The sequence below is a fragment of the Chiloscyllium plagiosum genome, unplaced genomic scaffold, assembly GCF_037043375.1.
Source record: "Chiloscyllium plagiosum isolate Xiang-an unplaced genomic scaffold, Cpla_swu_hap1 HiC_scaffold_20, whole genome shotgun sequence".
Lineage (NCBI taxonomy): Eukaryota > Metazoa > Chordata > Chondrichthyes > Orectolobiformes > Hemiscylliidae > Chiloscyllium > Chiloscyllium plagiosum.
Genome location: NW_028270158.1, coordinates 49,445,261 through 49,458,443, shown reverse-complemented (window position 1 = coordinate 49,458,443; position 13,183 = coordinate 49,445,261). Strand labels below are relative to the sequence as shown.

General features: G+C 40.8%; 1 pseudogene across 1 annotated transcript; it reads right to left on the bottom strand.

Moving 5' to 3' along the window:
* Nucleotides 1-459: 459 nt before the first annotated feature.
* LOC122560429 (methionine-R-sulfoxide reductase B1-like) lies at nt 460-12,295 on the bottom strand (annotated as a pseudogene). The gene is made up of 4 exons (XR_015760586.1): nt 12,180-12,295; nt 8,904-9,046; nt 7,977-8,091; nt 460-1,306 (listed from the first exon to the last, which is right to left on the bottom strand). The product of XR_015760586.1 is annotated as a methionine-R-sulfoxide reductase B1-like (transcript).
* Nucleotides 12,296-13,183: the final 888 nt, after the last annotated feature.

Genomic DNA, 13,183 nt, shown 5'->3' with positions numbered 1-13,183 from the left:
TGAGTTCAAAGTCATTAACCAATATCAGGTCAAAATGAGCTTTTCCTTTGATTTCAAAGTGATATGGCATACGATTAGTTGTTTCATTCTGTATGCATCACCTCCTCACCACTTTCTTATACTGAACTTCTGCTGCTTTGTGCAAGCAGCATTCTAGAACCTCATTACATTGTTTGGGTCTCTGGATGAAAACTGACAATGTACACTGGCAGACCCCATCTTCAGCAATGACCAATGCAAACTAAGATCCGCATAGTTTGCAGAACCACTATGGGACCAGGATGCTGTATGATTCTCAATAGCAGTGAATCTACTTTCTTATATTATCAGGCAAATTCATTCCTTCTCCATCACTGAATAATTTATTTCCCACCATCATTAAAGTTGCTTCACATTAAAAACGCCCAATGCAAGTGATTGAAAACAAAGCATAACTTTGGTGAAGAAACCCACAAATAGCAGAATTCAAAATATGTTTTATTTTTAACAACTCTAATATATATATGTTGTGCATTTAAAATCCAACTGGAAATTTTACTTTAAATATGGCATTAGAAGAATCCGTAAAATAATGAAAGTTGCTGGTCAGATTTCCCTCCATAATTGGCAGCACTGAAACCAAACAGTGGTGAGAGAACCATGACTAATAGATTTATGGACTGTAATACCTTGTAACCTACGAATTTCCTAAATTAATTCTGTTTCTGTGAAATTTCTTTCAGAATTAAAAACAACTACATTAATACAGTATATAAATGTTTAGCTAAAGTGAGTTGTTTGGTGACATATTGCAAAATTTAATATTTTCCTTCAGTCACAAGTAACATTTACTTTAAATTATGTCTTGTGCGTTTAGTTATCTTTGTGAACCATTATTTAAACTAGTTTAGCCTGCGACCTGCTACAAAATCTCAAAGAATAAAACATCTGCTACTGCAGCAACCTTTTCCCTATTTCCATATTGTGCTTTGCGTGTCAGTTTTAAGACATTAAATGATGTTTAAAATCAAGTCCGACTTACTTAATACAAGTATTTTGTCAGTGTAATCATGTAAGAATCTATCTTCTAGACATTCAAGGAAGAGTTTATCCAGAAAACGTCATGTAATGATTAACCATCAAAAATACCATCTCAAGGACATTTTTCTCGCTACTTCCAGATGAAACAGCAATTCTGTGTTGACACTTGATACTTAAAAAAAAACCACAGACTGTAACGCTTGTGGTCAGTGTGTTCTTCAGTAGTACAATGACTGTAAAAGACTGGTTCCATGCTCGCCTTATTTTCCCTCAAGAGGTTCATTGACTGCAAATAAAATAAAAACAATTAATTTCACAACTTTCATCATTATTTGCGCTCTACTGATAATGAGTTAATTTTGAATTTTCATAAACCTATTAAAACTAAGTTCAGTAAAAATCTTGTTCTTTAAATCCAGGCAATTTAGATTTAAAAGCAGAAAATTTGCTAAGCAACTTTGCATTATTCCTATCCTCATCTACACAATGGTGACTATTCAATTACTGTACTTGCCGCACAAATATGCAAATGCAGAATTAAATCTCAATGAATACGGCCTTGCAAGTTTACTAACATTCGAAGAAAAGAACAGTGCTCCTTAAAGTTAAACACTCAAATAACACAAGGTTAACAAAAATGCACATCAAGCCTTGATTCCATCTTTACACTCAAAATGCAAAAAAAAGCTGCAATTCTCTGTAATAAATTAATATGATAACTTTAAGACAATAATAGAATTACTAGTAATAGGGGCCTCTCTCTCAAAATGCATACTTTATAAGACCCATTGTCACTTACACCAAATCAATTGCTGGATTCATCAAGACGAGCTACCTATTGCCATACCCTTATACAGTCTTGCACCTTTTCAAGAATGAAAAGCCAGATTTCGAGTCTTGTTTTTAATAATTCAGTTCTCCTACACAGGGGTCAGGTTAATAAAAAGGGCATAATAAGAGGAGGACATACAAGCTACTTGCCTGTGATGTGGCACCTTACTAATTCCGTTTGGAAATCTCAGTATACTAGCTTATACCTATTTTCCCTTGTTATATCCTCAAAAAAAAACTTGCTTACTGCATTCTTTCATGACCTGTCGACTTCTCTGACAAGGCCAGCATTTGTTACCCATCCCAAACTGCTCAAGAGCAATTGAGAGTCAACACATAGGAGTCAAATCTAGGCCAGACCAGGCAAGGATGGCAGATTCCCTTCATTAAGATGATATTTTTGAACTAGGTGGATTGCCACCCCTTCCAGATTGATTAATTGACTTTGAATTCACCATCTGCCATGGTGAAATGATTTCTCTTCCAGAAAATCATGTTGACTCTGCTTAATCATATTATGATTGAGTGCAATAACATTTTTGGTGGATTCCAGCATCCCTCCAGAACCAATGGCAGGCTAATCAGCAAAGCTTCCTGCTTTCTCTCTCTGTCTATTCTTGACTAGCAATATTACAATTACCACTGTCCACTCTGCTGGGATGTTTCTAGAACATGAGGAATCTTGGAAGGTCACAATGAACGCATCCATTATCACTGCAGATTTCTCTTCCTTTTTTTTCCTTCTCTATTTTGTGTTTTTATCCCTTTCCTTCCTTCTTGGCGATGTCCTGAACTCCTGGCCTCAGCATGGAGTCGACTCTCTACCACAGCACAGACGCAGCAAAGCATCCTCTCAACACAACATGGTGGTCTGCCAGCGGCTTTGGCCCAGCATGTCTTTCAGTGGCCCAGTGTGGCAGCTTCCTGGCCTACTGTGGCTTCAATGTAGACGTCTGGCCTCGACATGATTCCAGAGCGGTCTCCCAGTCTCGAGAGGCTCGAGGTGAAACACAGCATGGTCTGGAGTCAAGGACTAGAGGCTAGGTGCGGTTGGGTTGGAAGGACTGTTGTTCTGGACTTCTTTATTTCTTTATTTTCTAATTTATCCCTGCTGTCTGTAATGCTGGACTTTTTGTTTCTTTATTTTTCAAATTTTGTTTCCCAAGAACTTGTACTGAAAAAATCTGCACCCAGGCAACTTGTGCCTAAAGATGGCACCATGAGTACTGACTTGCAAACTTTTCACTGCACTCATTTGAGCACGACAATAAAGCTAATTCAATAATTCAATTCCTCTTTTAGGTCTCCAGGCTAAAGACCATCAAATCCTGGGGATCCGTCAGCTTTTAATTCCTTTAGTTTCTCCAGTACTTTTTCTCTACTATTATCCCCGTGGTTCCTCATGATTTTCAGTACACTTTTATATTTTCAACTGTGAAGAAAGATAAGATATTTGTGTAATGTCTCTTATCTTCTATTTCCTGACTCTTACACTCACTCTTTACCTGGTTTGAACATAGAAGAATACAGCGCAGTACAGGCCCTTTGGCCCTCAATGTTGCGCCGATCCAAGCCCACCTAACCTATACTAACCCACTATCCTCCATATACCTATCCAATGCCCGCTTAAATGCCCATAAAGAGGGAGAGTCCACCACTGCTACTGGCAGGGCATTCCATGAACTTACGACTCGCTGAGTGAAGAACCTAGCCCTAACTTCAGTCCTATATCTACCCCCCCTTAATTTAAAGCTATGCCCCCTTGTAATACCCGACTCCATACGCGGGAAAAGGTTCACACTGTCAACCCTATCTAACCCCCTAATCATCTTGTACACCTCAATCAAGTCACCCCTAAACCTTCTTTTCTCTAATGAAAACAGCCCCAAGTGTCTCAATCTTTCCTCATACAATCTTCCTTCCATACCAGGCAACATCCTGGTAAACCTCCTCTGCACCCGTTCCAGTGCCTCCACATCCTTCCTATAGTATGGCGACCAAAACTGCACACAATGCGACCAAAACTGCACACAATGGCGACCAAAACTGCACACAATAAAGTCAGTGATGTTTCTCTTCTGTCTGTGTGATCAAAGCTAGAGTTATTTTTTCGTAGGTGAAATACGACTCATCACTATATAGTTTAGGAATGATTTCATCTCACTTGACTGTTTTGTCAAAAGAGTTCAATACCCTACTTGCTTTGCATTAGGTACAGTACACTACTAGCTCCAGTATTCAAATTTCTTTCTTGTTTATTGCCCAGCACTGATTCAACATTAATAACCAAAGATCTTTTTCAGCTTTAATTATGTTCCATCATTCACAAAGTACCTATCCCGTCCAATTTACAGTACTTTATTTGAATTATTGTATTCCCATGTACCTAAGTACAGTGGAAAGCTTTGTTTTGCAAGCACTACAGGAAGACTGTGGCAAACAAGGACATGCAGATCAATGGGTGCTTAGATAGAGTGGGGAATACTGCACGGGATGTGCACAAAGCAAGATCAACATTATTTGAAGTTAGAGAGTCCATTTAACAGTCTAATAATGGCTGGGAAGAAGCTGTTCTTGAAATTTTTGATGCATGTTCAAAGCTTCAATACCTTCTGCCTAACGGGTTCACTTGTCCCTGTGAAATTCCATCTATTATAGTAGCATCCATTTATGCATTATAACCATGTAAGCCATTTTGTAAATTGTATTTCTCTTTCACAGATTCAACTTTCCCTTGTAGTTTAATATTCTGAGTCTGACCAGTTTATGTTAAAGTTTAGTCATAGTCATATAGAATGGAGACTGGCGCTTCAGTCCAACTCATCTGCACTGCAAAGATATCCCAATCTGCTCTCGTCCCATTTGCCAGCATTTGGCCCAAAATCCCTCTAAACTCCTCTTCATATACCCATCTAAATGCATTTTAACTGCTGTAATTGTGCCAAACTCCACCATTTCCTCTGGCAGCTCATTCCATACATGCACCACCCATTGTGTGAAAATGTTACACTTTAGGTCCCCTTTATATCTTTCTCCTCTCGCTTAAACCTATGACCTCTAGTTTTGGTTCCCCTACCCTGGGGAAAAGACCTTGGTTATTCACCCTATGATTCTATAAACCTCAGCCCTCAGCCTCCGATGCTCCAGGGAAAAAAGCCTCAGCCTATTCAGCTTCTCCCTATAGTTCAAACCGTCCAGTCCTGGTAACATTCCTGTAAATTATTTCTGTACCTTTTCAAGTTTAACAACATTCCTCGTTTTGGCAACCAGAACTGCGTATAGTATTCTAAAAAAAGCGACCTCACTAATATCCTCTACAATGACAATATGGCATTCCAATTCCCATACTCAGTATTCTAACCAATGAAGGCAAACATGCCAAAAGTCGTCTTCACCACCCTGTCTACCTATGACTCCACTTTCAAGGAATGCGTACCTGCTCTCCTAGATTGGCAGCATTTCCAAGGCCCTACCATTAAGTGTGTAAGCCCTGCCCTGATTTGCCTTACCAAAATGCAACACTTCACATTTATCTAAATTAAACTCCATCTGCCACTTCTTAGCCCATTGGCCCATCTGATCAAGGTCCCATTTTACTCTGTGATAATCTTTTTAACTGTCCAATTTTGGTGTAATCTGCAAACTTAAGAACCATACCCCATATATTCACATCCAAATCCTTTATATAAATTATGAAAAACAGTGGACCCAGCACTAATCCTTGTGGCACACCATTGGTAACAGACCTCCAATGCAAAAACTAAACTTGTACCACCACCCTCTGTCTTCTATATTCAAACCAATTTTGTATCCAATTAGCCAGCTCCCCCGGATCCCATGTGACCTAACCTTACTAACCAGCCTACCATGTGGAACCTTGTTGAATGCTTTGCTTAAGTCCATGTAGACAACACCCACCACTCTGCCTTCATCAACCTTCTTTGTAATTTCTTCAAAAAATAACTCAATCAAGTTAGTGAGACATGATTTCCTATGCACAAAGCCATGTTGACTATCTCTAATCAGTCCTTGCCTTTCCAAATACCTATTTCTTAAGAATCCTTTTCAACAACTTACTCACCACTGACATAAGGCTCACCAGTCTATAGTTCCCTGATTTTCCTTACAGACTGTCCTAAATAATGGCACCACATCAGCCAACCTCCAGTCTTCCCACACCTCACCTGTGGTGGTCAATGATAGATATACTTCCGCAAGAGCCTGGCAATCTCTTCCCATAAGGTTCTGGGAAACAACTGATCAGGTCCTGGGGATTTATGTATCTTTATATGTTTTTTAAGACTTCCAGCATCTCCTCTTCTGTAATATGAACTCTTTTCAAGATATCATTATTTTTTTCTTCATGTACCCTAGCTTCCATGTCCTTCTCCACAGTAAATACAGAGACGAAATATTCATTTTGTATCTCACCCATATTTAAAATGTGAATGTACCTACTAGAGAAGGAGTGATATGCGACACTTGACCTTCTGTTGGGAAATAAGGCAGGGCAGTGACTGAGGTATCAATGGGGGAGTATTTTTGGGCAAGTGGTCATAGTTACAGTATATTAGTTTTAAAATAGTTATGGACAACAATAGAACTGATCAAAAAATTAAAAGTTCTAAATTGCAGTAAAGCCAATTTTGACAGTATTAGATAAAGTTTCAAAAGTCAATTGAACTTTAAAACATAGCCTCCCCCAATATAAATTTACGAGAATAGGGCCCTGAGCATTGATTCTGGGACAGACCATGCACTACTCATTAGATTCTCAATATAAGTTACAAAACAAACATCTGCTTCTTGCTCGCCCACAGAGAAATTCTTATCTTTACCTTTATCCAAGATTTCTTGAAAATTAATTTCTATTTATCACTGGACTTCCTATTGTTCACCTAACACTATCCCCCCAAAATCAATCAAGAAACTTCATCGGGTAGGAGTTTCCCTGTAAATTTATGTCTGCTGCTATAAAACTAAGTTAGATCAAATTTATTAACGACTGATTTCAGATTAACTGTGTTACCGTGAAGTCAACAGAGCTGTATTTGCCAAAGTTTGCTTTGTAATGTTATTTTGAAAAGAGGATCATAACATAGTCATGGCCCCCTACTGTTCCCCACTTTGGCAACTCCAAATTTTGGAAATATTTTGATTTTCTCCCTGCCACAGAATCAGATGCACTGAAATTACAATTTGCTCCATTCATCCACTGCTTTTATCACTTGACATAGTGAAATGATGAACAGTCCCAGCAGTGTGAACGTACCAAAACAGTAGATGGCACTCTGTCCACAAGACTTTGTGTTGTAACATCATATGATAGGCTGCCTGAAGCACAAGCAGGTAGCAGCTCCGAATTTGAGTACAGGAAGAAAGAAAAAGTTGCACAACATTCTGAACGAACGGAGACAGTTTCCTTCATATTCTTCTCTCCATGTTCCTCATCCCAACTTCACCCCTTCTCCCCTCCATTCTTTACTTAATCAGTGTTCAATTTAATAAAACATTGTTTGTAGTGTGATAATATATATTTCTTTAACATGGGTGTTCTGATGATAAATATTGTTATGCAAAATTGATTTAAATGTTATTCTCTGTAAAACCAACAACAGTTGAACTGCCACATTTAACCTTTACCCTCTGATTCAGCAAAACATAGGAACTCCATAAAATAAAGGGAACTGGCAACTTTATTGGCAGGAAATCAAAAACAGGCAACGTACTGATATGGCAACATTAAATGCTACAGAAAATAAAGACATTATTGCAAACAGTGTTACTATTATGTTTCAAAATTACGCCAATAAAATATTCAAATAAATACACAACATGAAAAATATCAGTTATTTTTAAAGCCAAATTCAACTTTGGGAATAGGAAGAAATATGACAGTTTTGAAAAGTTCTGAATAGTAGCATGGGAATTTTATGAAGCACAATTTATGTCCAACCTACTATTCTTTACTGAAGGTTTCATTTATAAAACAGACTTAAGTCAAGGAGATTCATATTTAACCAGATGTAAAATAAATGACGAAAGAACAACAAAGCTGCATTAATGAAGCTACCTTTCTTCATCCATATAGTGGTTATAAAGTGAACTGGGCATAATTCCCATACCTTTGGGGACAAATTTCAACGAGCTGCTGAATATTCAGAAACGCGACTGGCCTGGTTTAGGCCCGTCATTGAGGAATTCATGGCCAAGTCCATTCCCACACTTTCCACAAGAAACCTGAAAAAGAAATGTTTTAAAGATGGTTCAACAATGCTCCTTCTTCGACTCAATCAAAACCATTTTCTACAAACTTGCCAAAAGCTGATAGTTACTGCAAAAGTGGCAAAGTTTTATTGTAGGCAGCTCTGTAGGCCTGTAGGAGAGCACCATTCATTAATTGCATACATTTACTGCAACTCAGTGATAATGATAAATCGACAGAGTTTATTACACCATAGCTTAGTCCAAAATCATATATTCTCTACTTCTTGCGCCCCCCCCACCCCCGCCTTTCTCTCCTTTATAGCAAACTAGTAAAAAAAGCACAAACCAATCGAAACAATCAAAAGCATTGACAGAATTCCCATCCAAAAACCAATCTGACCCACACCAGCCAACTAGCCAAGTGAATTAACCAACACCTCAGAGAGATGGTATGGCAACATACAATTCCCCTTTCATATTATAATCTTGAGTAGGGATAGTGATGGTCAAGTTTCCAATAATTTTCCATCACACTATTAACTGCACATATCTCTCATTCTTACTCATCTGCTACTGGTGTATGTTGAAAGGATTTGCAAGTCGATACTCAACCTATTTGATAGCACATTCTTTATCCATCCAATCCTGGAGTGGAACTTGAACCTGGAGCCTCTGGCTCAGAGGCAGGACACTACCCATTGCACCACAAGATCTCAGTTCTTTTAAGTATATGAGAAACCATGTCACAATATGCTGAGTCTGATTTAGACTAGGCAAATGCAAATATTAACAGTAACAATAAATAATCTTTCATTTTCCATTTACTACCACGTTTGACAACTTACCTTTAGGGCATTCTCTCTCTCTTTTCTTTTAGATAGACTGTCCGGATGAATGGTTTCAGTAAAAGCAGGCCATGGTGAGGAATGGTTATATTTAGCTTTACTTGAAAACAATTCATACCCACACTTTGAACAGACATATATCCCTGTATTGAAAACAATGTTTAAAGTCTTAACTGGCCAGCAAAACTGAATACAAACAATAACTTTTACAATAATATTTAGATTAATGGTAGAAATATTAACATTTCTGCAACACTAGAAAAAATTACAGTTTCTCCAACATCCCTTTGGACATGTACAATATTTTTATACTTAAATTATAAAATTTTATCAGTGCAAATTTTCTTTAAGGTTCCAACTTCGCCCAGCTCAAAATGGCCATCTTTCAGTCGTTTCTCTCCCATATCCCCCTCTGATATCAACTTGCCCATGACACTCACCTCTGCTTCAATCCTATCTGCACTGAACTACGAACTACATGCACACTCCCTGAAAGCCAAATACCATTTCACTTTTTCAATTTAGTACATTGCATTGCTCCTGTCCACTGTGCAAACACAAATAGATTGAGCAAACACCTTGTGGAACACTTACACTCAGTTCGCAAACGTGGCCCCAATCTTCCAGTTTCCTGCTATTTTAACTTGCAGCATTAAAAGAAAGCTCAAGGGATATACCTCACATTTCAATTAGGCTGGATAGAGTGGCTAGAGGAGAAAACAGTGTCCAATGGCAAAAGATTTTAAAAAAAGGGAAAACTTATTGAAGACTGCAAGAGGGTTAGGGAATTGGGATGAAGGATCAGGCTTTGGGGAATTGGAACTTGAGTTTAGGAAACTGGGATGAAAAATCAAGATTTGGAGAAGTAGGATAAGAATTTGGGATCTGATCAATTAGGGCTGGGTACACAGAAACTGGGATATAGGAAGTGGGATTGGGAAACAGAGTTTGGGATACAAGGTTTAGATTTAGGGAACTGGGATACCAGATTGGGAATACAGGACATGGGGTTTGGGGAATTGAGAAACAGGATTTGTGATACAGGAAACAGGGTTGGAGATTTGTAAGAGGGGATTTTGGATATGGGACACAGGATACAGGGTACGGAGTATGGGAATTTGGAAGACAGGGTTCAGGGTTTGGAGATTTGGGAGATGGGATACAGGATGCTGGGTTTGGGATACGAGATTTGGAATTTTTGGACATGGGATTTGTGAGATGGAATATGGGATATGCGGTTTGGGATATGAGGTTTAGGAATTTGGGACACTGATTTTGGGGTTTATGAATTTGGGTGATGGGGTTTCAGGATTTGCGATACGGTATACGGAGTTTGGGGATTTGGGATGTGGGATATGAAGTTTGGGGATTTGGAATAGGGAGTTTGAGGATTTGGGATACAGGGTTTGAGGATTTGGGGATACAGGGTTTAGGGATTTGGGATACAGAATTTGGGGATTTGAGATACAAGGTTTAGGGATTTGAGAATTTGAGATACAGGATTTGGGATATGGGGTTGGGGGATTTGGGAGACAGGGTTTAGGGATTTGAAGATGGGATACAGGGTTTGGGGATTTGGAATACAGTTTGAGGATTTGGGATGAAGGGTTTGGGATCTGGGGATTTGGAGTTAGGATACAGGGTTTGGGGATTTGGAGATGGGATACAAGATACAGGGTCAGGGATTTGGGAATGGGATAAAGGATTTGGAAATTGGGGATTTGGAGATAGGATATAGGGTTTGGGGATTTGGAATACAGAGTTTGAGGATTTGGGATACAGGATTTGGGAGTTTGGTTTTTGCAGGTGGGATACAAAGCTTGGGATTTGGGATTTGCAGATGGGATACAGAGTTTGGGATTTGGAGATGGGATACAGTGTTTGGGATTTGAGGATGGAAAACAGGGTTTGCAGATGGGATGTGGGGTTTGGGATGGGACACGGGGTTGGGGATTTGGGGATGGGATACAGGGTTTGGGATTTGGGGATGGGGTTTGGGGATGGGATACAGGGATTGGGATTTGGGGATGGGGTTTGGGGATGGGATACAGGGATTGGGATTTGGGGATGGGGTTTGGGGATGGGATACAGGGGATGGGATTTGGGGATGGGGTTTGGGGGTGGGATACAGGGATTGGGATTGGGGATGGGATACAGGGATTGGGATTTGGGGATGGGGTTTGGGGATGGGATACAGGGATTGGGATTTGGGGATGGGGTTTGGGGTTTGGGGATGGGACACAGGGTTGGGGATGGGACACGGGGTTGGGGATGGGATACAGGGTTTGGGATTTGGGGATGGGATACAGGGATTGGGATTTGGGGATGGGGTTTGGGGATGGGATACAGGGATTGGGATTTGGGGATGGGGTTTGGGATTTGGGGATGGGGTTTGGGATTTGGGGTTTGGGTTTGGGATACAGGGATTGGGATTTGGGGATGGGACACAGGGTTGGGGATGGGATACAGGGTTTGGGATTTGGGGATGGGCTTTGGGGATGGGACACGGGGTTTGGGATTTGGGGATGGGGTTTGGGATACAGGGATTGGGATTTGGGGATGGGGTTTGGGGATGGGACACGGGGTTGGGGATGGGACACGGGGTTGGGGATGGGATACAGGATTTGGGGATGGGGTTTGGGATTTGGGGATAGGGTTTGGGATTTGGGGTTTGGGGATGGGGTTTGGGGATGGGACGGGGTTTGGGGATGGGATACAGGATTTGGGGATGGGGTTGGGGATTTGGGGATGGGGTTTGGGGTTTGGGATTTGGGGATGGGGTTTGGGGATGGGACACGGGGTTGGGGATTTGGGGATGGGGTTTGGGATTTGGGATTTGTGGATGGGGTTTGGGGATGGGACACGGGGTTGGGGATTTGGGGATGGGGTTTGGGATTTGGGGATGGGGTTTGGGGTTTGGGATTTGTGGATGGGGTTTGGGGATGGGACACGGGGTTGGGGATTTGGGGATGGGGTTTGGGATTTGGGGATGGGGTTGGGGATGGGACACGGGGTTTGGGGTTTGGGGATGGGACACAGGGTTGGGGGTTTGGGGATGGGACACAGGGTTGGGGATTTGGGGATGGGGTTTGGGGATGGGACACGGGGTTGGGGATTTGGGGAACTCCAAGTCTCTAGCAGTTTCGGTTCCTCCACTTTAATCAAAACTTGACGTTTCACCGAAAACTCAATCCCGCTTCCCCGGAAAGAAAACACAAACTGAAACTGAGTAACAAACTAACCCAACATTCCCAGACCCACAGCAGCCAGACTCACCGGCTTCAAAGTGATCTTTATAAACTTCACTCCCGAAGAACGAACAGAACGCCATTCCCCAGCAGCCGGCTCTCCGTCTGCCCGTCAGAGCGGCGCATGCGTCACAATGCCGGCCGCCGTCGTCAGGAGGGTGGGAGGGGCGCATGCGCAGGCCTTCACCTGGTGTAGTTACCGGGGGACACCTAGAGGGGGAGGCATTGAGCAGGAGCGGCAGACACTAATGCTCAATTGCTTGGAGGAAAGGTGTTGGTATTTTGGTAATCAAAACATTTACTGTTGCGATTATAGTTAAGACTTTAGTAACAGATACGTTGGTTGGCCAGCATGCAACAACTTGCATTTCTGTAGCACACTTAACATAGCAGAATGGGATTTGTACATGAATTGAATTGAATTTGTTTATTGTCACGTGTACCGAGGCACAGTGAAAAGCTTTGTCTTGCGAGCAATACAGGCAGATCACAGAGTTAAGTAGCATAGATAGTAAATAATAGGTAAACAGCGGCAATAACAGAAGCACAGGTACAGGCAAATGTTAAGAGTTTGTGAGTCCATTCTTTGGAGATGCCGGTTGGACTGGGGTGTACAAAGTTAAAATTCACACAACACCAGGTTATAGTCCAACAGGTTTAATTGGAAGCACACTAGCTTTCGGAGTGACGCTCCATCAGGTGATAGTGGAGGGCTCAATCCTAACACAGAATTTATAGCAAAAATTTACAGTGTGGTGTAACTGAAATTGTACATTGAAAAATTGATTGTCTGTTAAGCCTTTAATCTGTTAAAATACAGTGATAGTTTCACTTCTTTCATGTGTAAATCACAAAACCTTTTTAGAAAAAAGTTGCATTCTCGGGTTAACAATGATATTGTTAGCTAGACAATATGTTGAAGGTGTTGGCCCCTTGTGTTCTCTGCCTATGCCATGATGTTTAGATTGATTCTAATCTAAAAAGTGAAATCATGGAGTTTTACATAAATTCATGCAGTTTTTGAGCTCAGAG